This window comes from Argiope bruennichi, chromosome 3 (assembly GCF_947563725.1).
Source record: "Argiope bruennichi chromosome 3, qqArgBrue1.1, whole genome shotgun sequence".
Classification (NCBI taxonomy): domain Eukaryota; kingdom Metazoa; phylum Arthropoda; class Arachnida; order Araneae; family Araneidae; genus Argiope; species Argiope bruennichi.
Window position 1 is genome coordinate 25,905,937 of NC_079153.1, and position 26,973 is coordinate 25,932,909.

At 29.9% G+C, this 26,973-nt stretch overlaps 1 protein-coding gene across 1 annotated transcript in view; it reads right to left on the reverse strand.

Moving 5' to 3' along the window:
- The window catches only part of LOC129962640 (calcium-activated potassium channel slowpoke-like), a 288,136-nt gene extending 284,497 nt beyond the window's left edge, over positions 1–3,639 (reverse strand). Inside the window, exon 1 of the mRNA XM_056076504.1 lies at positions 3,360–3,639. The gene's annotated coding sequence lies outside the window, so the exon portion shown is untranslated. The remainder of the gene's footprint in view (positions 1–3,359) is intronic.
- Between the last annotated feature and the right edge of the window lie 23,334 nt (positions 3,640–26,973).

Here is a 26,973-nt window from a genome sequence, read left to right on the forward strand (position 1 = left end):
CTAATATCGGTATTAAAACCGGTATCCCGGTATTAAGATTTAAAAAATACCGAATACCGGTATTGAAATTTTGGTCCGGTATTGCAATCCCTACTTGTAACTGTCTCTTAGTACATAATGAGACATTCACAATGAAACAGTCGTTGAAAATACTCAAGAGAGAAAACCACAATCCTTGAGTTACTAAATTTGGCGAGTGGTTACTTTTGAGTAACAGATGTTCACTAAAAAAATTTCAAAATTTTTATTGGATTTGAGTTTAAAAAATGTATCAAAATCTTATAATTTTTCCCTCAATGATTTCGGAGCATATTAGAGACAAAAAAAAAAATTTAAATCACTTTCAATTTCAAATTTTTATTTCTTTATCAATTTTTCTTCGCTTTTAATAAATCCTTAAAAATATTTTAAGCATTTTTATAACTTTGTTGCTTTTGACAGCGTAATTTTACTCATGAGCGTTGTAATGATATTAAACTGGTTTTCTCTGTGCACGTTTCCGTTGCTATAGTTATATTATGTATATTAAAATAATATAAAAATAGGCGAATGAATCTTAAATACAATAGCTACGATGTTCAGACCGAAATTTTCTTCAAATTTTTAACTAAATGTTTTATTTTTTTTAATCTAATTTTCTCTTTGTTTATTAAAAATTAAACAAAACGCTTAAAAAGTTACATTTGTCAATGCTTCTTAATTTTTGAACAAATAGTTTTAATATATCATTGTTGTTCTGCAAAAAAAGTTTTCAGCAAGATTCTTTGTTCAATTTTTAATTTTTTGGTAAAAAAAAATAAATTGAATTATAGTAACATTTTAAATTCTCCTTTTGCATAAAATTAAAAATAATCTTTTGAATAAATTTTTTATTCCTCAATAATAATTTAATATATTAAGTTAATAATATTATTACAAATATTAAGTTGATTTTGATTTAGCTCTAGAATCAAACTATATTTAAAATAACTGGTAAAAATAATTGCAATAATAATGCTTAAACTCTCAATACAATGAAATAGATATCACAGATGATCCATTTAGGCAAAATTTTGTAAATACATGCTTGCACAATCAAGAAAAAAGTTTCCAAATTTTACATAAAAGTAAGATACCAGTGGACTATTTTAAAATATAGTTAACATCATCAGATATTATTTTGAAAAGAATTATATTATATTATATATATATATATATATATATATATATATATATATATATATATATATATATATATATATATATATATATATACATATATATATATACATATATATATATATATATATATATATATATATATATATATATATACATATATATACATATATATATATATATATATATATATATATATATATATATATATATATATATATATATATATATATATATATATATATATATATATATATATATATATATATATATATATATATATATATATACAGCTGTCAACAATATCAAAGATCAAATATTAAGTGAGCAAATAAAAATAGGGAGATATTTTTTGCGGATTATAGCTGACAATCTTTTTGGTAATAAAATATGAAAAAATTAATTATAATTTTTGCTTAATTTTTAAAATTTTAACATTTTTTAAAGATTTTATGACTTTTGAAATTTTATTTAATGGCTATTTTCCATCCTTAATATGCACTTCAGCATATGAAAAAATAAAGACTCAATTTTTTTTAACCTCTTGACTATGATACCCGAACACCTATGGTCAATTTTATTAACAAAATTTAAACTTAAGTCATTCATAAGCCTTATAATTGGATATAGGAACGATGGTTAATCCTTAAATATCACATGTATTATATTGAATCCAAATTGAAAAGATACAACACATTCCCAAAATAGAAGACGTCATCAAATTTTATAGTAGAGAGAGCAACACAATACGATAAGGCGTTGAGAATGAAAAACGTTTTAAGAGATGAAAAATGAATGGATGAATGCGTGAATAATCACATATCAAACAGAAATGATAGAACAGAAATAACGAGATTTCTTAAATGTTTGCTTTGTTTGTGTTTTGTTAGAGTAGAAACCGTTTTTCGGTCATTGCGTGCCAAACTTTATCATGATGTGGCATCTATTTAAAATAAAACGAGACTAAACAATCAGAAAAAGTAATAACATTTACGAAAAACATGAATTTATGACGGTTTGGGTATTATCGAAATCATGGAGTTATATTATAATAAGACAAAAAAAAATAAGAGTAAATTCTATTAGAGAGTAAAATCCTACAGATTTTTAAACGGGGGAAAAGTTGGAGATATGGGACATTACAACAATCGTCGAAAGAATAACTTTTGTTGTTTCAAAGTAGTACAAATATGGAAAATGAAAACATGGAGATCATATTAGAATGTGATAAAAAAAATAAGAGGGAATCCTAGCAGAGACTAAAATCCGTTGGATTATAGAATCGTGGGAAAAGTTGAAGATATTTAACATTATCAATAATCATTGGAAAAAGTATTTTTGTTTAAAATGTAATGCAAATGTTTAAATTAGTGCAAGTGTTGAAAATTAAAACATGGGCATTATATTGAAAATGTGATAAAGAATTAAGAGTAAATCATCTTAAAGAGCAAAATCGTAGGGATTTTAAAACAGGGGAAAAGCTGGAGATAAGGAACATTACCAAAAATCGTCGAAAGAATAAATGTTGTTTGAAAGTAGCGCAAACATTGAAAATTAAAACATGGAAATTATACAAGAATGTGATAAAAAATAATTGTAAGAGAGTAAATCCTAGAACAAAATTCTAGTGTTAGAGTAAAGTCCGAAGAATTTTAAAAAAGGGGAAAAGTTATGAAGATATGGGACGTTACCAGAAATCACCGAAAAAAATAACTTTTGTTTGAAAATAATGTAAGCGTTGAAAATTAAAACATAGACATTATATCAAAATGTGATAGAAAAAATAAGAGTAATTCCTATTAGAGAGTAAAATCGTATGGATTTTAAAATAGGGGAAATGTCGGGAAAATGGGACATAGTCAACTATCGTCAAAAACAATAACTGATGTTGCTTGAGAGTAGTGTAAGCATTCAAAATTAAAACATTGACATTAAATTAGAATGTGATTTTAAAAATAAAGTAGAAAATAATCGCAGTGAGAGGCTATTTGGCAAAGTGAATAACTTTTTTCCGAGATATTCTTTCATTTGGATTCATTTCGTTTCTCCCAAATGATACTCCAACGCAATGTTGAATCCCATCCCATATGTAATCAAACAGTGTGCGAGGAACACGAGGAGATTTCCAGCTATTTCTGGAGTGAGAGAGGAATCAATAGGGCTTTATAAAAGTGTTCGACCCACAACTTCAGCTCACTCACCTGCTAAGGTTTCTCGGGACCTGCTGGTTCTTTCTCGCATCTATGACAGCGCGGTTGACAGTTAAGGTCGTTGCCTCTACCCTAGCCCATCTCGGCACATGGTTCGAGTCCATCGGGCTCGCCAATCGAACATCTTCGGAATCTGGAGAGAAGGAGGAGGTTCGTCTGCTGTGGAAGGAAGGGAGGTCAGTCGGGTGTCTCCATCTCCGCGCAAGAGAGGGGGGTGTTCGTGCTGCTTCCTATGCGAGCGCCCACCGACTGTGCCGCTCGTGAGCAGGGTTGCCCGCTGCGGTCGATTTGGCGAGATCTCTTGCGCACTCCCTCCTCCTGGAGACAGGAGGCGGCACCTGGAGGTCTCCAAACCCACGACGAACCCAGAGGAACTGTTGCAGAAGATCACTTTTTGAGACTGATTAGAGAAAAAAAAGTTCTTAGAACAAATGCATTTAGCAGGGAACAATAAAGAAAACCTAAAACTGTTCGTAATTCTCTCAGAAACTTACGAACCCTTATTTTCTTCTTCTTATTATTATTGTTATTGTTTGCCCTGTTAATAAAGGCAACATGAAGACTTCTGGCCATTTTAAATAAGATAAAATAAATAATATGTATAATTGTTTCATAATTTCATAAATTTAATTTAATTTAAAATTACTTCATAAATTTAATTTAATTCGTGTAAAATTGTTTCATAAGTTCATAAATTTAGTTTAATTCATGTAAAATTGCTTCATAAACTTAATAATTATAAGATTGTTTCATTCTTTTAAAAAGAAATTTAATAATATGTAGGATTCATTTTTTAAAAAATTAATCAAATTAAATGCTTTAACTTTATAAAACTTTTATTTTAAGTAAAAGAGGATAGATCAATGTTAAATTATTTGAATCCAAATTTTCCCAAAATAAAAGAGCAAACCATTTTTATCTATTTATTTCATTCCGGAGAAAGAAACGATAAATATTAAAAAACAATTTTATTTCTTATGTTAGAATAAGATTAATTACATATTAGACTTGTTAACTCTTTTGGGATAGGTGGGTTAAAAACTGCCCCACCTTTTGCATAGCTTTTTATGCACCGTAGAATAGATTTTAACTCATCTCGAAAAGTTGAAGTCATATAGTTTAATATTTTATTTAAAATTGTTTTTTCATTGGGCAGTGCTATACATGGAAGTTAAATACGTAAATAAACGAAACCAGGCGAAGTGGTCTTCTCAAAATTTTCACGCATGCTCTGTAATAAACTTGTCATGCCAGAGAACGCCTTATATGACATTGGCCTACAATAATTATGAAATATTAACTTTTGGCATTAATTTAGGATTTTTATTGAATCTATAGTATCATCCTTAGCAAGTTATTTGGCGATTAATATTTAGCATGCTTTAATAGTATCCCAAAATCGAACTTGTGTTTTAGACTAGTTTTTTCTCCGCCAATTGTAACAAAAATTTGGCGCCAAACTGCACTCACTGTTACAAAATCACATGCCAAATTTGATATATGTAAGTCATTGCGTTTTTGAATTATCGCGTTGACATGTTTCTGAAAGTACAGACCGACAGACAGTTAACACATAATTGTAATTGGCGCAAAATTTATAGTCAAATTATTTTAATTTTGTAGCAATTATTATAGCTTTATAGTATAGACAGGTTTATATACTATAGATGTTAAATCTATGTACCGAATTTTGTCCGTCTACGTTCTTTCCGTTTTGTGATTATCTTGTTAGTTTATATTCAAAAAGTATGACAAACCAAATTCCTCTGAACATATTTTATTTTAAATTTGACAAAATCTAAAATTATGGTGTAAAGACCATATACCAAATTTCAATTATTTAGCTCTGAGGGGTTTTGAATTATCTTTGTCACAGTCAGACAGACGGACATTTTCCAAAAATGTGTTTTTCGAACTCTCAGGGAGGCGTGGAAGTTCGCCAATAACTCAAGTTCGAATTTTTTAACGATTACTGTACTTTCTATATACTAAGTATACGAGAAAATAAAAAAATTAAACAAATCATATTGTACCAATAAGTTGTGTATGCTGCTGTGATTAATACTGGCGTATTATGTGATGGAATGAATTTTTGTCGTTCATAACAGTATGGGTTGTTTTATGATGAGTGAATAAACTTTATGATATATTATATATTATTTATCAAAAATACAAATATTATGACATTTCAATTAAAAATTATTTCTGAATCAAACTAAAAAAACTAAAATAGATGCATATGTATTTAGAGAGCGCTAATGCTGCTATTACTAAAACACAGATGAATTTACCCAAATTATTAAAAATATTAATTTAATATAAATAAAAGAATAAAAAAAGGAAAAGAAATGATGAATCCGGCCTGAAGATTTTTTCAAGGTTCACCCTCAGGCAGCGATTCAAACAAGCGATTTTTTCTGTGAGGGGTCTGACTTTCGTCCTAAAAATATTGACCTCTCGTGACCCGAAAATCCCCCGAAATTAAGGCCTTAGAAATAAACTAGTTTCACAGAAATAAAACAATAAATTATAACTTCCAAATCCAAGCGAAATTACTATAACACAATATAAACTACAAAAGATCAATCACAAACCAAAAAATATCATTACAAAAAAAAAAAGGAAAGAACATACCAGTAGCAGGAAAAACTCCAGACTACTTTACAAAAAAGGCACCACGTCAAACTACAATTGAAGCTTCCCGGGTTTATAGCTGCGCCTACTTCAGGGGATAGCTGCCCTGCTTCAGGGAGAGGTCAATATTTGTGGATGAAAGTCAGACCCCTTGTAGAAAAAATCCCTTGTTTGAATCTCTGCACCCTTGAGAAAGTCTTCAGGACGGATTTATAATTTATTTTCCTTTTTATTTATTCTTTTTGCTTATATTAATATTTTTAATAATTTGGTTATATATTATTTGATGTTTATACCAGCTATGAAGCGATAAGATTCTATATATCCCATCGTATGAAAAAAGGATTTGTTGAAATATTATTTTTTCCTAATTTTGAGTAATTTGTTAAATAATCGAACTGAATGCCTGTTTTTTTCCCCCTTCATTTTTTTATAATAAAAAGATTCTATTCAACTAAAGTTTTTATTTTCATTAAAATCATGAAGTTCAAAAAATTAAAGACGATTAAAAAATTATATCCATTATAATTGCTTAAATAAGATAATTTCAATAATATGTATGATTCATTTTTTAAACAATATTATCAAATTAAGTGCCTTACATTGTGATAGTTTGTACTGAATAAAACAACGTAAAACTGCATGAAATCATGAACCTGGAGTAACTGGAAGTATAAGAACGAAACGCTCTTTTTTACTCCTGCCAAAAATTTTAAAAGTGAAAAAACATAGTTTCATTTCCAATGTTTGTATAAGATTAATTTAGTGATATATAAGACTTACTAGCCGCCTTTGGCGACCAGCCGGTTCGCCAATCTTAATGTTCGTTAAAATTTTAATAATTAAATATTTTATGTAATTCCTACTTTAATGGCTTCTTCATCAAATATTTTAAAGCTTCAAATTTTGATAGTCATGTAATTCACTCATAATAATATAAAGTTCTTCAGCCATAACATAATATGTATCTCTCTAATTTTCTGTTAGTTCCGGTAGAATTTATGCTAAAAATTAAAGTGGAAATGACTAAACTGCAATTAATATAATAATATTTTTTACTGAAACAAAGCATTTTTTTTAATAATATGATTACTGATAATAGAGTCACTGAGCGTTTAAACTTTATGGGCACTAAAGAATATCTTTCTTAAGTTATGTAATATCTCAAGAATTTGTCAACAAAATTTTCTCAGATTCATCATGAACAGATCGATTAATTAACAATGTTTCATTTTAAATGCATCAAACTTTAAGAAAATAAAATGAATCGTTTACAATAATCGGTCGAAAACAGGTTTAAAAAACTACTTAAAAAACGACGTACTTAAAACTATAAGCATATACAAAAAATATATAACTAACATAAATACAATTTACTTACAAAAGCATGCAACCAACCTAAAAATAATTTAAATCATCCGTTGATAACGGTTGTCAAGGCAACAATCAGAATGCGCATGCGTGAATTTTCTTCGACAGCTCCGGTAACGCAAGTGCGTGAATTTTTCTACGCCAGTTGGGGTAACGCTATGCGGATTATACATTTTTAATTTCCTTTATTCTGTGTTATTTTAATTCAAAAGTACTTCAGAATGAATCTAAAACATGGATTAATTAACAATGTTTAATTTTAAATGTATAAAACATTAAGAAAATGAACAGAATCTTTTAAAATAATCCGCCGAAAAATGTTAACCCTAGCCTCATTACTGTTGGGAGAAGAAAAAAAATTGAAGCCTTACTCATTTGGCGGTGGGGAAAATGGAAGATTTTTTTTGGCGGAAAGGTTGGCGGTGGGGAAAATGGAAGATTTTTTTGGCGGGAAAGTTAGTTTTTAATTAATAATTAAAATTTCAAAAAAAGGGACCCCAGGTGCACATTCCCGACCTCCAAGGTATACATGTACCAAATTTGGTAGCTTTATGTCAAATGACCTGGCCTGTAGATCCAACACACACACACACACACACACACACGCATTGAGCTTTATTATAAGTATAGATTAATGAAAAAACATTCGAATTAATGTTATTCATTTATAGTAGAGAATAAAGATAACCTAAAACTGTTTGGAATCGCTTTTTCACACAAGGAGCGAATAAAACAAATTTTTATAACCTTTCAGCCCATTTCAGCTATTTTAGTAAGATAAATTTAATGATATTTAACCTTTATTCTAAAACAGTCATTCGAATGAATGCTTTAAGTAGGGAGAATAAAAGAACGTAAAACTGTCCGAAACCACCTTTTTCTCTGAATAAAAGAAGAAGCCGTTTTTCACCCCCGTCGGAAAGATAAATCAAGTCCTACGTAACAAAATCTATTTTCTTTATTTAAATAAAATAAATTTAATAGAATTTGAGATTCATTGGAAAAAATAAATTCGTTTGAATGCATTTAATAAAGGAAAGTAAAAGAATGCAAGGTTGTTTAAAGCCATCTTTTCTCACATTAAACATACGAACTGGTTTTTTTTTCTCATTTAAATAGAAAAATAGAGATAAGAATTTATATCCATTTTCTTTATGCTCTTTATCTCAATAAATTTGATAAAAAACAGTATTTAAAACCACTTGTTTATACTACTAAGTACTACCAAACTTAGTTTGCACGACTGTTTTAATTTTTCTTCAATTTTTTTTATTTTAATATAATAAATATTACATAATCTCGAAATTAATTGGTTTTTAACTATATCATTCAAGTGGCAGTAAAATTTGAAATATATCCTATATCAAACAAAATAAGTTAAATTTGATGCATGACTTTTACACTTTATGTCAAAATAATTTGTATAGCCGTTATATTTTTGTGAAATTTATATAATCCACATAAACTTAAATTATCCTTTTTTTTTCTATGGAAAACTAAACTGTACATTTCTAATAAATTTCATATAAAATCCTAGAAAAGAATGTCAGTCTGTCCATTCGTGTTCGTCCGAACATTTTAAAATCTTTAAAAGGCCGTTTTTTTCTAGCCACGGTATATTAAAATATTTTTAGGATTGTGATTAGCTTAAGTAAAGCGACTCATTTAGCTTATTAGATACATTTCTTTTGATTAATTAATAAATTTAGTCAATTAATAATTAAGTAACCTACGAAGACACACCATTTTGTTTGAGATAATAATAAACATATTTTATTTTTATTTAGACTATAATTTTAAACTCGCCCTATAATTAAAAATACATTTTTGATATAATATAAAGACAGATAGATTAAGTCTAAAATATTATTCTGTTACAATGTTTAGGAGTAGCGGTGACATTTTTTTTTTTTTTTTTTCATCTTTCAATAAATTCTAATCTTGTAGTGTTCTATGCCTTTTGGAAACATAATTTTTCGAGAAACATGCGGTTCAGTATTAGTTTGCCAATTTTGATTGCAAAGCTGAAACACTACTTAAATTTTTGAATTCATTTTTTATTTTAATTCCTGAACCTATGGGATTTCAGTATCCAATAAGTTCTTTTAATAATAATAGAAAAGAAAGTAGGCAAAAAAATGAATCACCAAATCAAATAGGGTTGTCAGCGATTTGGGAGCATCACAATTCTTTTATTGCGCGCAACTGAAAGATATATTGGAAGAATTGAAATTTTGTATCTCTGGCGTATATAGACATTTTTTCCTCCGCTCCCTTCTACTTTTTTTTCTTCTCGAATACGTAGTATAGAGAAAGTATAGTAATTGTCAAATAATTCGAACTCGAGATTTTGACGAATCTCCATGTTTTTGACCATCCTGAGTTCGAAAACACAATTCTGGAAAATGTCCATCTGTCTGTGACAAAGATAATTTTTTTAAAAAAAGTTTTCAGTTAGACGAATGAAATTTGGTATACAAGCCTGAAACCAAATTTGCAGTTTTCTGTCAAATGTTGAGCAAAATCCGATCAGAGGAAGTGTCTCTGTCTAGCTGTTCGAAAATAATTTACCACTACAAAACTGAGAGAGCTAGATAGATAAAATTTGGAACACAGATTTGGCATCTTTATCATAGACACCTACCAAATTTTGAGAGAAATCCAACTAGGATTTGACCATCTGTCTGTCTGTACTTTTAAAAACATATAAACGTGATAACTCCAAAACACAATGACTTAAATATATCAAATTTAGTTCGTGATTTTGTGACTTTATGTGTCATTTTGTGTTAAATTTTTGTTTCATTACTAGCGAATGATCACACGATAGATGCAGTAAAAATTCTAAATTCATGCCAACAATTAATATTTCGTAGGTATTGTACGCCAATGTCATTCAAGACGTTCACTAAGATAACATCGTTGTTAAAGAATATGCGAGAAAGTTTTGGGAAAAACCACTTCCATTGAGTGTTTTTTCCGCCCTCCCTTTTAATTTTTTTGTTATTCGGTTTTACATTGCTCTAAAGGAAAAAAAACAGTTTAATATTTATTTGTTCATTTAAAAAAATGCTTAGAAATTTGACAGTAAAGCTGTGAAATAACTTATTTTCATTTCCAAATATATATTGTTTCTTCTACTTAACAATGCAATAGGAAGCATTCATTTATTAGGCATGAAAGTATAAATTAAATATTCAGGACTATAACTACGTCACTACTTAGAGCTAATCACTTCTAATATGCAATCAGCCATCTAAATATGCAACTATTTAATCGGAATCGTATTTGACTTTGTCTATCCTGCAACCGCGGCTGATATGTCACTGTACCAGTTCGAATAGAGTATATATATTAGGTCTTTACCAAGTGTAATCAGTTTTGAGACTAACTTCTATGTCGTAAGTCTTAGACGTCGTAGATCTTTGTCCGTAGGTCGGAGTTCATAGGACTAGAACGTATCTAAACTGACAATATAATCAGAATATTTCACTGATTACATGCGTGTAATCAGTACTAATAGAAAATATTTTTATTGAAATGTTGTAGTGAAGCATAGTAAGTATATATTTATGTTCTTTACAATTTAATCATCAAATGAAGGTTTTCATGATCATCTCTTCTTGTCGAAAATAATTTTAGAACTGCTGTAAGTAGTGTACTATTGCCCATAATAAGATAATGAGTCAAGTTTTTATCAAAAATCTAACAACGAGGTTATGAGTCCAGCATCAACCTATAATTTCACAAAAGAAAAGCCATAAGTAACAGATATAGTGATATATTTTTAAAATAAATTATTTAATTCACTGCAAAGAAAACTTTCCAAATAACTGCATCCAAAAATGCATTTTTAATCTCTTGGATACATAGATAGAGAAAGTGTAGTAATCGTCAAAAGATACAAACTCGAGATTTGACGAATCTCTATGTTCTCGATCTCGCCGAGTTCAAAAAATACTTGTATATAAAATGTCTGTTTGTAACAAAGATCACTCCAAAGTGCTTTGATCTAGGCGGATGAAATTTGGTGCACGGTCTTTAGATCAAATTTGTAGATTTTTATCAAATTTTGAGCAAATTTATAATAATAATAAACTAATAATTTGATATAATTTAACATGTTAACTACAAAACGGAGAGAGTTACAGGAATAAAATTCGATACACAAAATTAACATCTATAGTCTATATATATCTTTCAAATTGTGAGCCAAATCCGAAGAGAATTTGGCTGCCTCTTGGTTTGTACTTTTAGAAATATGAAAACGCGATAACTCAAAGATATAATGACTTAAATATACCAAATTTGATACATGATTTTGGAACTACAAATGTAGTTTTGTGTCAAATTTTTGTTTCAGTCTGCTGGGAAAAACGCGCCTAAAATTCAAATTTGACGTTCGGATGCCAGACAGTGCCAGGGATTAATCGCCAAATAATTCGCCAAGGATAACATGATAAATTCACTAAAAATGCTAAATTCACACTAAAGGTAAATACTTCGTAACTGTTGTACGCCAGTGTTATGCAAGGTATTCTCTGGGATAACATCTTTATTAGAGAATATCCGAGAAAGTTCTGGGGAGATCACTTAAAGTGGCTAGAATTTCAATCCAATCTTATAACCTTATGACACTGTTTTTTAACCCCATTCATTTATGATTTGGTGAAACCGTCAATTATACTGCGTTTATTTAAATGTTTCAGAAACGTTAATTTAGTAAGAAGTATTATAATTTCTTTTAAAATTTGCTCTAGTTTATTTTCCTATCAAAGACTAGAGGAGGATGTTTCTTTGGAACATTCCCACATGCTCTCCAAAGGTATAATCCCCCTACCTAACAATATGACTGCAGATGAATGTTTTGGGCAAGGTCTTAACCAATCGTCACCACCAGAACTCATATTTTTATTTTCAAGGCCCCACACATGAGTGTTGCTTGCTTCGCAATATAGTAAAGAAAACTAAATATGAAATTCGAAGTGTTTTTCTGAACCGATTGCTTAGATCTAGAATGTTAATAACAAGACCATATAAATAATAATTTTATTTTATCTAAACCGATTCTATTTTGACTTATCCCGTTTACATGTATATGAAAGCACAGACCGACAGACAGTCATCTCTTTAGAAGATTTGATTCAAAATTTAAAACAGTTCTATTTAGATGCTACATCTATATAGAAAATTCCATCCGTCTAACTCTTTACGTTTTCGAATTAGCGTGTTTATTTGTAATCAGAAAACCAGACAGATAGAATTCTTGTAATTGGATTTCCTTCAAAATTTGACAGAAATCTATAAAATTGGTGTTAAGACCGTATATGAAATTCTATTCTTCTATTTCCAAGTGTACTGGGTAATCGTATTCACACATAGATATAGCACCAATTCATGTCCCAGGTACTATAACATTGAGGGTATTTAAACAATGTAGTGAATATGAAGCAGAAAAGACATTGGGAAATTCTCTTCAACTGCATATCGCTCTGACTGCTGTAATATTTAAAGGTTCTTAAAGCTTATTGGAAAAAAAAACTCTGCACAGAGATTTTAACATTGGGATGGAAACACTGACTTTGAAAATTGACTCCGGCGCTTGACTTTTAACATTGGATAAGTTCAATAAGCTGGACTCTTTCCGAAATTCCAAAGTAATACAGCAGTAATTCCCATATAGCAAACTATTGATGATAAGCTTAAGTTTGACATGCCATATAATTGTATTGATAAAATTTTCAAAAAACAAAACATTTACACTATTACCAAAAAGATAATTCCAATTAACTGCGATTTTTACACTCAAGTTTTGGATTTCGAGATTCCTGGAGATGTGAAAGCTATGAATCAAATTTTATTTATCTAGGTCTTTATGTTTTATACTTATCGTGATCCTTCGTAATAGAACAGAGTGGGCATATTAAGAGTTCCAATGGATTCCATTCAAAATTTGACAGCTAATTTTCTTTTGGATTTAATTTCGAACAAAATTTAATAGAAATCTACAAATTTGGTATTAAGTTTCTATACCAAATTTTATCCGTCAAGTTCAAAGTGTTCTCTGTCATCGTGTTCACAAATATACAGGAATAATTCCAAAAGTGTTTTTTTTTTTCAAATTCAGGGATATCTATGCTATATGATAAACTATAGAAATATTATGAATAGAATAGGATCTATAGAAATATTATGCTTTCTTTAAAATTCTATCTTGCTATTTCGTCAATCTTAGCCGATAACCCACAAACCTCCCACGCCCCAAAATAAAAGAACATATTAGACAATCAGAGCATTTACTACAAAATCCATACTTTAAACACTACATTAAAAGTATAGATCTGTGTCTAATTTTTTGGATTAAATTAATCTGTTTCACAATAATCATTAACTAAAAGACCAGAACGCCGAGACTGATTAATCGCTATCATCCTATCGGAATTTATTTAATTAATTAATTAAAGAGGGCATTTCTTTCATCTCTTGCCACGCGTTAATGAAGCTATTTCTGGCTCAAAATAAAAGAACGATGCTGCATGAATCTAAAAATTGAAATCCACAACCCGAAATAGTTAACAGAGAATGCATTTTTCCCCGACATAAAGCTCAAAATGATCTTCCTTTCAAATTTTTATTCTGCAGAGACATTTTCAAGATAAACCTAAGCTTTGTGTAATAGCCATTAACTTCTATCTCCCATTTTCACTGAAGGGAGGGTGGAAAAAAAGCAGAATCACCTTCTTTCGTGCGTGAAACAAAGCAGCACCGCGTTTCATTCATCCAGCAGTTACTTCATCATCCTCGTGGCTCTATCCAGCAAACATTTTATCTATTTATAGCTCGGAGTAATAAGCAGAACCATGCTTAGGATGCTAATTGTCAAATAAATATCCGTTTTCTGAAAATTGATGACATTACGTTAAATTACCTGGTCATTAACTTTGTCTCGCGATGTCTCTTTTACTCAGACTGTTAATGTTTATCGCTTCATGGTAGATAAAAATTCGCTCTCCGAAACACGAAGATGGTCAAAAAAAGAAGAAGAAAGATAAATTATAAGCATGTCTACTTTATTGTGAGATTTTAAATTATAAGCCTGCTATAAGAGATCGTTTTTAATCATATGCTCCAGTTAGTGGCGGAGGGGGATACAGATACCAATTCTGTGGACCGCAGTTGGTACAAAATTACATTTATAATATTTTTTGAAGATAAATATTATTCAAGGTCAAAAAGATAATGTCATGATCAGTCGCTTATACTAGATCACTGGCGATGACTGGGGGCGGAAAAATTATATCATGCGCCAGGCGTCTATTATGCTTGCTATGCCAATAGCTAAATTTTAAGGTAAAATGTATATACAGAAATAGGAACAGTATTTGTCTTTCGTATAAGCACTCCCGTAGTAAGGGAATTCATATTCGTTGTCTAATGATAAGGCCAGGGAATTCCAGGTTCGAAACTCGATTCCATTGAAGAATTGACATCTGCACTTTATATCCCTTAGGTGAAAATATAATCCTATTGCCATGCACGGAAGCTTAGTTAGTTTAGTTTTAGTTTAGTTTAGTTATATTAACGTCCCGTTGTAAAGCAACACTAGGGCTATTTTGGGACGGACCTCGTCATTTTGAACTGCGGTCAGATGACGAGGACGACACCTGAGCTGGCACCCCTCTCTCAATGCCACACCACACCAGCGGGAGGACGTTTGGCATGACGGATTTAACGTGCAACAGACCCCCTTACACGACGGTTCTTCGGTGGAATCTGGTCTCGAACCTGAAACCCTACTGTTCACAAGCCGGGACCTTACCACCAGGCCACCTCGGCCTGCACGGAAGCTTAGAGAAAGGACTTCCGGTTTAAGTATCGTCCTTATCCTATGATGAAGAATTAAAAATTCGAAGTCCTATCTTGTGTTGCGATGAAGAATTAAAAATTCGAAGTCATATCTTGTGTTGCATTAAAACAAACCGTAAATGTCCATTACGTCCATGATTTAGTTTGTATAAATTCTCACGACAATGCATGTCGCTTCTGTTATGTGGAAAGTATTTCTCCTAGTATTGTGATTTTGAAAAACATTCGAACTTTCTGTTTCAATGAATCTGAAAAAAGTATTTCTGGATTCCCATCTGTGCATCCGTATGTATATGAAGTTCGTAAATAAAACTGAGATTTTACAAAAATATTAAATTATTTTTACAGAATAAATTTATATTACTTTTATTAATCTCCTGTATGTTTGGTGCTTCACCAGTTGAAAGTAGGGAGAACCTAAATAGGAGTCTCACCTAAACTCTCTACATATTTTCCATTAAATTATTTGTTCTCCTTTCAGCACATAAAATTTGAAAAATCATTCAAGTTTCACAATTTTTCAATCGTTCACCAAATCCACTCACGGCATTGGTGAACGATATCTACGAAATAAGATCTTTGGCGTGAAATTGGCCTTTTAATTGAATCTTTTGCCTCTAGATTGGCAACAAAATTTTCCACAAAACTACAATTGTATTCACAAAATAACATTCATTTGAGTTGCTTTTATGAATTATTGCGTTTATATGCATGTGGATGAACAGACCAATAAATGATCAACCGTTTCTCCAATATGGTTCGAAATTTGATAAAAATCTATATTTTAGTTGCTACACTTGTAAATTAAATTGTCTAACTCTTCGTGTTTTGCAGTTATAAAGTTAAGTTGCACTCGAACAGCTAAACAGATAAAGTTAATGTGAATGGGTTTCGTTCAAAATTTGATAACCATATGTAGGCTACTACATCCTATCTCATTACAATATATGTGAATTAAATTTTGAATGAGCGGACCGCCGCAACAGCAAAATTGGTGGGAACTGTGGTTGAGTCCTAAGGGCCATCACCGACCACGTTACAACCCATCCAGTGGGAAGCACGCCCCGATTACGTATAAATAAATGTGTACCAATCTGGGTGGCGAGAACCAATCACCATACCGGAAACTTTTCATTTTCATATGAGTTGTCCCCCAGTAGGAGTCAACATTTTATTAAAACAATCTACAATCATACAATAAACAATCGAATTTTTCAACGATTACAGTACTTTCTTTATTTCGTATATGAGAAAATAAAAATGAATTATTAAGAAAGATCTCAAAATCTTTGTGAAAGCTCATAAATATAACAAAGCCTACCATTGATAATAAAAGAGATTAAGAAATAATTTTGCCCTAAAATCAGTTTTGCCCACAAGATATTTTGCTAGATTCTAGACTACATAGGTGTAAGGAATAACAAAAAGGCGGATTTCGTAGGGAAAAAGTAACGGAAGTGGTCTGCTTGAAATCTTCTTGAATGCACCCTAAAAATTTGCTATCCCTCTTTCCGCCGCATAAAACTGATCTTGAGCAAGGCCCGTAGAGCACGGGTGGACATTAAGTCGATCGCGATCGACCGGTGGAAAGCCAAGACAATTTGGAGTGACTTCTTTGCTAAAACCTAACACGCGCAAACTAAAAGAATGGAACTGGAATACAGACGTAAAATTTCAAAAATATTTTTGAAAAGCTGCTTAAAAATGGAGGTACATGAAACAAAGAGAAATATTATGATGAAATAATAAAACTTCACCCGAATTCTAGGAACGTTTTCAAGAATTGACTAGACTAGAACCAATTGTTACATTCAAATGTTACCCATTTGGCAATGTTGATATGGAAGAAATAAATGATAATATAACTTATATATTTTCTTTATCTCTTGAGGAAAACGAAGTTTTTCTTTTTCAAAATAATATAATTTTGAAAGCACATAGTTCAGAACCTAAGAATAACTTTTAGAATCTAATAGACGAAGTAAATTATCCTAATTTTAAAGAAGTGGCATATCATTTAACATCGTTCTTTGGCTCTACCTAAGTGTATAAATCTGCATTTTCAACGATGAATGTAATTAAGACAAGATATTGTTCCCGTCTCACTGACGACCACTTAGAATCCAGTGCCAGATTAGCAGTTAGTAATTATATACCGAGATATTCAAGATTGGTGGACAAGTCTTCTACTAACTATAACTATGAAAACTATCTTTAGATAAAAGTGATTTATTTCCTAATGTATTTTAAATTACTTGATATTAAATGCATCATTTGCTATTATTATATCTGTAGCTATTATTATTATGTTTGTAATTATATTGGTCAGTACAAATTTAGCATTTTTTTTATTAAGTTATAATAAATATAGTAGACTTTTTTCTAGCGCACCACACCTATTTCACTGGATGGATGCAACACTTTGAAAAAATTAAAAGTAACCCGTACCCCGGAAAAGTCTGCCCACCCTTGCCGTAGAACAAGGTTGTGATTATATTTTCTGAATATTAAAAATTATCAACTATTGATAGATACAATAAGTTGGTGAATTATTTTTAAAGAAGATGGAAGCGCACTTTTTCTTTCGGAGCATTGCCATATGGCTCTTGTGTTGCAGAAATTTTATCAGTCACTCAGTCAATGTACGAATGTCTGTTAGTATACCAATGACGTAAAGAAGGTAATTGGTATCCTGGCCATAGTGTAACATTTTTTTTCCCTCAAAATCTTTGTAATAAATAAGTTAATTAAATTGAAGTCCATGGGCGTTTAAAAATTTCTTAAACTGCTTTTATTTTCCTTTTGAATTAAAAATATCATAATTTTAAAATTAGTAGAATTAATAAGTTATGTTCCATAGTAATTAAAAGTAGAACTATTACTCAAATTTTACTACTGGAGATCTGTCGGTTTTATGTTATGTAAACCTGAATACAATTTTTTAAAAAATATATGCGATGCGTTTAATGGATGCTACCTTCATTTTAAATCGTAAAGTATGAATGTGCACTGATACCTAACATCACAACAACGCATGAGATATAATAATTTAATTATGCTTTGGGTTACTAAATTAAAGAATGCTGTATGCTATATTTTATTATTCAATGAGTAATATGGTTATTATAATCGTAATAAGATGATTAGCATAGCATTTTGAATGTGTATAATATTTTCAAAATTATTTCAATGTGAATATTTTTATGCACAATAATATATACTCCATAAAAGCTACTTAATAAAATATATAATGGACAATTTTATAACTGAAAAAAATTATATTTACTTTGTTACGCCTAACATATGACGGATATAAAGGAATGGAGAACAAAGTTTTTATACATCTACAAAAATCTGCAAGGAATATATTAATATTAAATATCTGTAATATTTCTTTTCCACGTAGTTAACCTCGTAGAAGTGAAAAGAATTTTACAGGTATTTTAATAGATCCTAAATGGATGCCAGATAAAAAATTCTGGTCTTGGAGACGAATTTGGAGATTTTTAGTGACAAAAATGAGACTTCCAGAATATGCAAGAATTTTGGTGATATCTATATTTGAAGTCAATGTCTGGATTCTTCTAGAGAATTCTATATCCTGTTCCAGATATTAGATAAGAAGGAGAAAATAAGCTGATGAGTTTAATGAATATTCTCTTTAGATTCTTTGTGTGAGCGAAGCGATTTCTCTAAGCTGTAATCTGAGAGCTGTTCTACTATACTATTATTCATCTGGCGATTTGCTACTTAAATGTGTGTTACTTATTTCTGTAGGTATTGTCTTTTTCCACACTTTCGATGTGTTTTAATACTTATATTCCGTGTTTCCTGAGGGATAAAGATTCGTTATCAACAATCGAACTTGTTAGGCTTCGAGCCGTACGATCGCCGAAGATTTCAGTAACAATATTTTGAGGGGAAATGATAAGAATTTCATTATTTCTGAACTGAATGAAGGGGACTATTTTTCCTTCATGATTGATTCAATGCCGTATGTTTATATTCTGACCTATCAATAACCATTTTTGAATATGTAAGCAAGACTGGTATTTAAGTATAAATGTTTCTAAATTTTATTCAAGAGGTGAGTGAGATATAAAGTTAAAGCATTCATAATGCAGATATATTAAAAGTACTAGAAATGATGTACAAAATAGTTGGAAGCAGTTTTAAAATAAGTCATCTAATTTAACGAGGAATTATAATGATCTTCAAGTAAGAATTAAATTATAAAATAAAATACTCATACACTCCTGCTTTTTTAAATTTATCTGTAGAATATGCAATGGAATCATGTAGCAAAATTATTTTCATTTCTCCACACATATGACTTTATTAAAATAAATTTCTCTAAAAAATCTTATAAAATATTTATAATTTGGCATAAAATATATTTAAATGTAAAATATATCAGATAAAAGCAAAATTATAAATAATTTAAAAAGAAATGTTGGAAAAATATCGTTTTGCTGGGTGAAATAAAATATAGACAAAAAAAAATAAATAAATAGAAAAAGAACTTGTTAGGAAGTTAATCTAATGATTCCTTCAAGATATTATAAATAACTTAAAAAAATATTATCTAGCTCCTGAAGTATGAAATAAACTGTTCTTATATCTAATCTTTAAATATTGACAGTTCTACTAATAACATAAGATTTTAAATTTTTTTTCACATCATAACATTTCTAACATTTATTATAAAAACAGTTGTAAAATTTTTTAGAGGAAGGATTACTTATTCCAACTACAGAACATGCTGAAAAATTATATAAAATTAGTCATTTTTTTATATATATTGTATTTGAAATTGAGGCTTTCCACATAAAGATTTTACTAAAATTAGATATTACAAAAATAGCATTTAAATATGTAACTATAGTATTAAAATCAAGTTATTAAAGTATGACAATCTATGTAATTTTCCAAAGAGTGAGCGTACGTACAAAATTCAAATGGCTTTATTAAGAAAGCTGTTCAGAGATTAAGATCGTTAAATAAAAATACTTTTAATCAATTTGCCAAAAAAATTGACTTTTCAACTTAGTCAACTATTTTAATATAAAAGTATAATTTTTTCAGCCTCAACAAGTCGACGGCGAATATTAAAAGATAACTTCGGCAAAGAATGCAATTTACAAAGCACATTGGATATGATTGGATGGTCTGCACGAGGAGAAGCAATTATTGCATTATTTGATCGAAATAAATCATTCAGAAAAGTCCTAAATATTATTTCAACTGATGAAACACGAAACGTTTCTGGAAGATTAAAAACTGGAAGTTGGAAAAGCATTCTCAATTATTGGAAAATTAGTGGCATGATTTTCTTTTGGAAGGATATTTTCAAAAAACCTGATATATGTTCACAGAATATTAACTTAAAAACAGAGAAATAATCATGAACGTATTATATTCATCACATTTATATCTTGGGCTCTGAACAGAAACATATAAATATTTTCAAAGCATTTCGAAATATTATCTTTTTTCCGAATTTAGAAGAAGTGAAAAAGGAACAAAGAAAGAAGAAAATTGTGTGTGTGTGTGTTAAAGAACAATCATTTTATATGCAAGTATATGTAGATTCGTACTTCCATATTATATATAACATATTTTAGCAGTTTAGCAGTTGCTATATATATATAACTTAATGCTAAAATACATTAAATAACTTATCCATAGGATATGGCCGAATAGAAGAGACTTTTGAAATATGAACGATTTACTTCATCCCGGGAGCCATAATTTGTACAAGAAGCAAACGATAATATTAGATGCATCAGTTTACATCGCGACACAAGAGCAAAAGAGACAAATTTTTCTCTTCGGTGATTGTACTATGAGATTTTGATAGGAATTTCTTCGAAAACTACCAGTTTAGGAATGGGAATCTTCGGTATCTTTGAAAAAATGTTGTAAGCTTTAAGGTGTTTTATCCCTTCACTTAGAGTAAATGCATAAATCAGCAATTTTATAGTACGCTTAAAAAATTAATGAAATAAAAAGTGGGAATTGGATAAGGAAATAAACATTTTAGGATGAAATTAATATGAGTTGAATTAAGATAAAAATTAGAATTGCACTTAGATTAAAAAAGATATATTTACATATATGCATGTCCAAATTTGGATTTATAATAAATTTAGAAGAATAAAACTACTAAATAGGATTAAAAGCAATAGCTTTAATTAAAGAATATTATGTTGATTTAAAAAGATTTGAAGAATGCTTTGATTTTTATAAGTATATACTGAGCTAGTATCCGGAAAAGTTTCAAAAGGTTGATGTATTTTGTAAATAAATCATGTAAAAAATAAAATGCATGCATTCCCCAATATCATTAATGTGGTATGAATATACCTACAATTGTAATAAAATGTTTTAAACATTAAACATTTTAAACTTTAAGACCTTATTAGGGCAATATAACTTAATGCTAAAATGCATTAAATAACTTATCCATAGGATATGATATACTAAAATACATTATTCAAACCAAAACTGTCGTTGACTTTGCTAAAAATAAAATGCCATAAAAATGTATAAATTTAAATGATCATATTACAGTATGTCAAATATATAACCATAGAATATTTTAAATGTTTATATACATAACATACACATACTTATATACGTATACATATAATTATTAAACTAATTTTTGTATTATCTATATTTAATAATGCAGATGTTTTGTATTATATAACATCTGTTCACATAAAACATATATTTTTTACGTTATAAATTAAAAAAATTATTCTTATATCAATTAAATAAATAATTTTTTAATCTAAATATCACTCAAAATTTGTATACATTCTTATTATCGACACAAGATCTAGATCCTGTTCCTAAACAATCGGTTGTTTGTATGTAAATTTGTTTTACTGCACAGTCACAATCAAATGCTCAGCTCAATTCCCACCTAAATTTCCCTTGAAAATATTTTTTTTAAATGACATTTATTGAAGATATTTTTTTAATTGCGTTTCGTGATATGGCTTATTCAAAAGTCTCAATGCTTAAGAATCAACAGTGTGCACAGCAAAAAACTAATTATAAATTTTAATACAGATAAAAGCAGATATTAAATTCTTTGTCAACTATGTTAAAAATAATTATAAAATTGTAATTTTGCCAATATTGATCAAAACAGACACGCGATTTTGTGAATGATGATAAAAGCAGACATGTCATTTCGTGAATACTGATGAAAGCAAAGAATTCTCCGCATTCGAAAACAACATGCAAAGAGAAATGACCATAGTTACATGTTGAGAAAGACTTTCTTCTGTTTAATTCTATTTAATCGCTTTCTTCTTTTTATGCATTTTTTCTCAAAAGTCCAACCAAAATGGTTTATGTTATAAAAATTTGAAACTTTTGGGGGGTATTTTTTATCATATTTTACTGAGTATTTATCACGATAAATTCGTTTTTCCTTTGTTATCATTTTGGAACTCCATTAATAAAGAACTCACTAAGAAATAATAATAATAATAATAAAAAAAAAAAACGGCAAGAGACAAGGAAGTTGTGAAAAAAAAGGGGGAAGAATTAGAAATTATTGAAGTAAGGAAACAAAATTTATCAGCATATCAGGGAAACAACCTTCTTCCTAGCCGGCAAATGAATGAAATACATCCAGATTCCAGTGTTCCAACCTAGAAACGAATCCACATCCAGAAGAATCGATAAAAGACAAAAGCCAGCATTTGTTAGGGCTTTGAAAAGTAGTGTCATCGATACGACAACAGAAAATTTACTGTCGAAAGTCTTGGGACAAAAAAGATGCAGTCCGTTTGAAAAGTATGCGAGGGCTGCTCATTATTCCGAAAGTAGTTTCCTAACAGTAAAACAGTTAATATTTTTTGGTATAACTTATCTGGATACAATTATGGCCTCTATAAGTGCATAATTTTTTTCATGCAAAAGTCAATTTTCATATTTAGATTTAAAAAACACCTTAAAATTTACTTTTTGGTGCATGAAGTATACAAAAGAAAAGTTTTGCAATCGTCAAACTCGAAAACTTAGCTAACCTCCATGTTTCAAAACCTCTCTGAGTCAGAAAAACGCATTTTTTGAATTATGTGTGTATATCTGCGAAAACGATAATTCAAAAACGCTTTGAGCTGAAAGGATGAAATTAGGTTTATGTGCTTGTTTATGTGTTTAAGATTATTTGCAGATATCTAATAAATTTTAAACGAAATCCACTCAGAGGAAATATTCTAGTCCGTCCAAGAACAAGTAAAAACAATAACTATAAAACATAAATAGCTATATAATAAAATCTGATGCACAATATGTATTTATATATCCAAAATTATGTTTATATAAATATATATAAATCACATTTAAAATATATATATATGTATGAAATTTTGAACCATAATTGTCAAAGCTTTAACGGTTTGCAATTCCAAATGCATGTAAATTCGATTATGGTTATTTTATAACTGACTTTTATACTTGTGTTATTATTCACATTGGCTAGTCGTTCAGATACATTGGATAGTCAACTTTTGATGCAGGATTATCAAAAGTTATTATTCTTTATAACTTCTTTTCGCTTTACTAATCTCGCTTAGAGAACTTCTAGTATAGTTGAAAGGGTAACAGGCAGTGATTTAGTAAACAGCAATTGCATCCAGGGTATTACATTCTTTTCCAATTCTTCATGATGTTTTTATTTCACGATATGAATGCAAACGTATTAACATTTTGACCCATAAACCCGAAATATCTATTCCGAATTGGATTGCCTCCAGCCCGAATAGAACTGGAAACCACATAGGGATGAGAAACGACCAGATTAAATATACCGGTTCTCGCTTCTCTGGAGCGTATAGCAGTGATTATGCTGAAGACGCTGCCGATAAAAATGGAAGATACTGATGAATTAGCTAGTGATGACTACTTTGTAACTGATAGCACTGTGTTATTGTTCGCAGAACCAGCCAATCAAATACATTGTTAGGTCATTGTGCTAATTGAATGGAATAATTATTTATAACTTACCCTCGCTTTAATAATAACATAGCAACCTTTCAGTTCTTTTATTAATGACAGGGGTTTGGAGTTCAATTAAACTGCATTTCAAAGATGAAAAATCTCTTGAAGTTAAATTTCACAGCTAACTGCAAATAAAACTGATATTTTTTGCTAACTTTGCCTTTATAAATACACTTATAAGTGTTCAAAAGGTGAAATAAATGCATTAATATTTTGTCACCACAGCGCCCCACAATATTAGTAGCGGGGTGTTTAATTCCTTACCTCCTTCCTCTACGTAGCTACACCCCTGCTGTATGCTTGAGAACACGATGAGTCGAATTCACAACAGTGGACATTTGAATGCAATTTGGAATACGGTCGTTCCACAAAAATTACCAAACACAATGAAATTTTGTGCTAAATCAATTAGAATAAAATATACTTCACTTGGTAAATATTTGGTTTTCATACCCTTTATATCAAGCACATAAAAGGTCCATAAAAACTTATTAAATCCATTGAATGAAATTATAAACATTTTAATTATTGTATTTTCTAACCAATATGTTGAAACTCGTTTCTAAGAAAATTAAATACTTTAATGGCTGATCTTATTTGCTTTCGTGTCTCCACTTGAAACAATTATTCAAATACCAAGGGTATAAACACCTCGTCTTTTGGATTTTGAACTTCTGTGCAAATATGAAATGATACCCCTGTGCAGGTTGAGGTTCGAACTCGCAACGTTAGGGTTCATAGCCGAGTAACAAAGCCACTAGACAAAAGTGTACACTCTTCTCTGGAAGTTGTTAACTGGCTTATAATGTTACCACCACAATAGTCCCCCACCAGTGAGTCGGTAGAGTTTATCGCACCAGTGATGGCGAGCGACGAACGTGATTATCGAGCCAGGCGTTATGGCGAGCGACGAACGTTGTTATCGCGCCAAGTGTTATGGCGGGCGACGGCGAGTGTGTGTGAGTGGTTGCTGCCGGTGGATGGAGCCACGACAGCTGAATAAAGGATGCGGTTGTTCAGAATCAGGGTCACCAATGTGCAGGTTGAGGTTCGAACACGCAACGTTAGGGTTCATAGCCGAGTAACAAAGCCACTAGACAAAAGTGTACACTCTTCTCCGGAAGTTGTTAACTGGCTTATAATGTTACCACCACACCCCATTTAAGTATTAGAGATTTTTATGGTTTGATGAATGCCATTCTCGTTGAAGAAGAAAAATCCTAATTTAAATGTATGAATCATCCTTTCAATGAGAGAATATAATTTATCATACGCTAGCCAGTTTTGGGGGCCAGTTGGTTCTCTGGGATTGATGATAGCTAAAGGTTTCAACTAACAATTTTTTGCAATTTCGTTTTAATATACTTCTCAGCAAAATATTTCTAAACTTTAAATCTTAATAGGCATGCAATTCATACTATGTAAAAATTTCGCATTATTCTATTCATTGTACTATGCACTTCTCTAATTTTCTGTCTATGTTTTTATTCACTAAATATATATCAAAGGAAAGAGGAGCAGTGTTTAAAAATGAATGCATAATTCAAATAATTCTTAATTGTACGTACAATAAAATTCAGAAATTGTAATAAGAACATGCTTTATACTGAAACTTTCTAATGCAGAAAATAAGCGAAACAAGCTTTAATAGCAATAATACAAATGATTTAAGTATAACATCTGTTATAAATTACATTGTTGTAAAATACATTTGAAACCTTTGTTTTTTAATTGAAATTAAAAGAAGTTCAAACAATTGTTAATTATTAGGGCAATTAGAATCTTTCTTGTTTTGATACAAAAAAGTTCAGATACTTTCTTTTTATGCCTGAGTAATAGTTGAAAAAACGTTTTATGAATTCATTGTAGTTGCTTGTAACTTACCCGATTCACAACAAGCTCTAAAAAATATTTTATTCTTTTTGGTAGCAGTGTTGCATAAGAAGAATTAACCTTTAATTACAGACAACAATACAGGTTTTCAAGACCAAAAAATTGACTTATTCCGTAACATTATAAAAATACAGTTCCTTATAAGGAAATTTGAAGATATCTAGGTTTTATTCAAAGGTTTCTTTATATCTTGAATCATGATTCTAAATAGAATCTGAAAAATAAATCGAATGGTTTCGCGCAAATTAAAAAAAAAAAAAAAATAGTCACCATTTGTATCTGAAAGTTTTATAAAAGTCAAAATAATAATTTAGATTATTAACAATTTCGCTCAGATTTAATAACAGCAAAATAATTTTTCATTATTTTTTAATTTATCGCCTGCGGTTTTTGTTGGATATTTGTTTGAATCATATTGTCAGAGCACTTCTACACAGATTAAATGAAAATAAATAAATAAATAAAAATAAACAAATCATCAAGAACAAGAACATTTTGTACTTGCTACAGGTGAAGCAGTCGTTTGTTTTCCTTCACGTTTTTTTTTTTTTTTTTTTTCCCACTTTAGAGGCAGAAAATATTTTTCAGAAACTCCCCTTGTACCACACTTTCAATTCAACATCATTGATACTTCACTTCTCAGTTCTTTTCTTTGTAACAATACTTTATGATTACGCATGCTTAACAATAGGAAATCGGAGCTGACAAGACGAGAAAGGAATCTTTCTGGAAATTCTCTCTAGAAAGGCAGGATAGAGAAAAGTGAGAAAGAAAGTTTTCCTCCCTACATTTTCCTGGAGATTGAAAACTTTTGAAG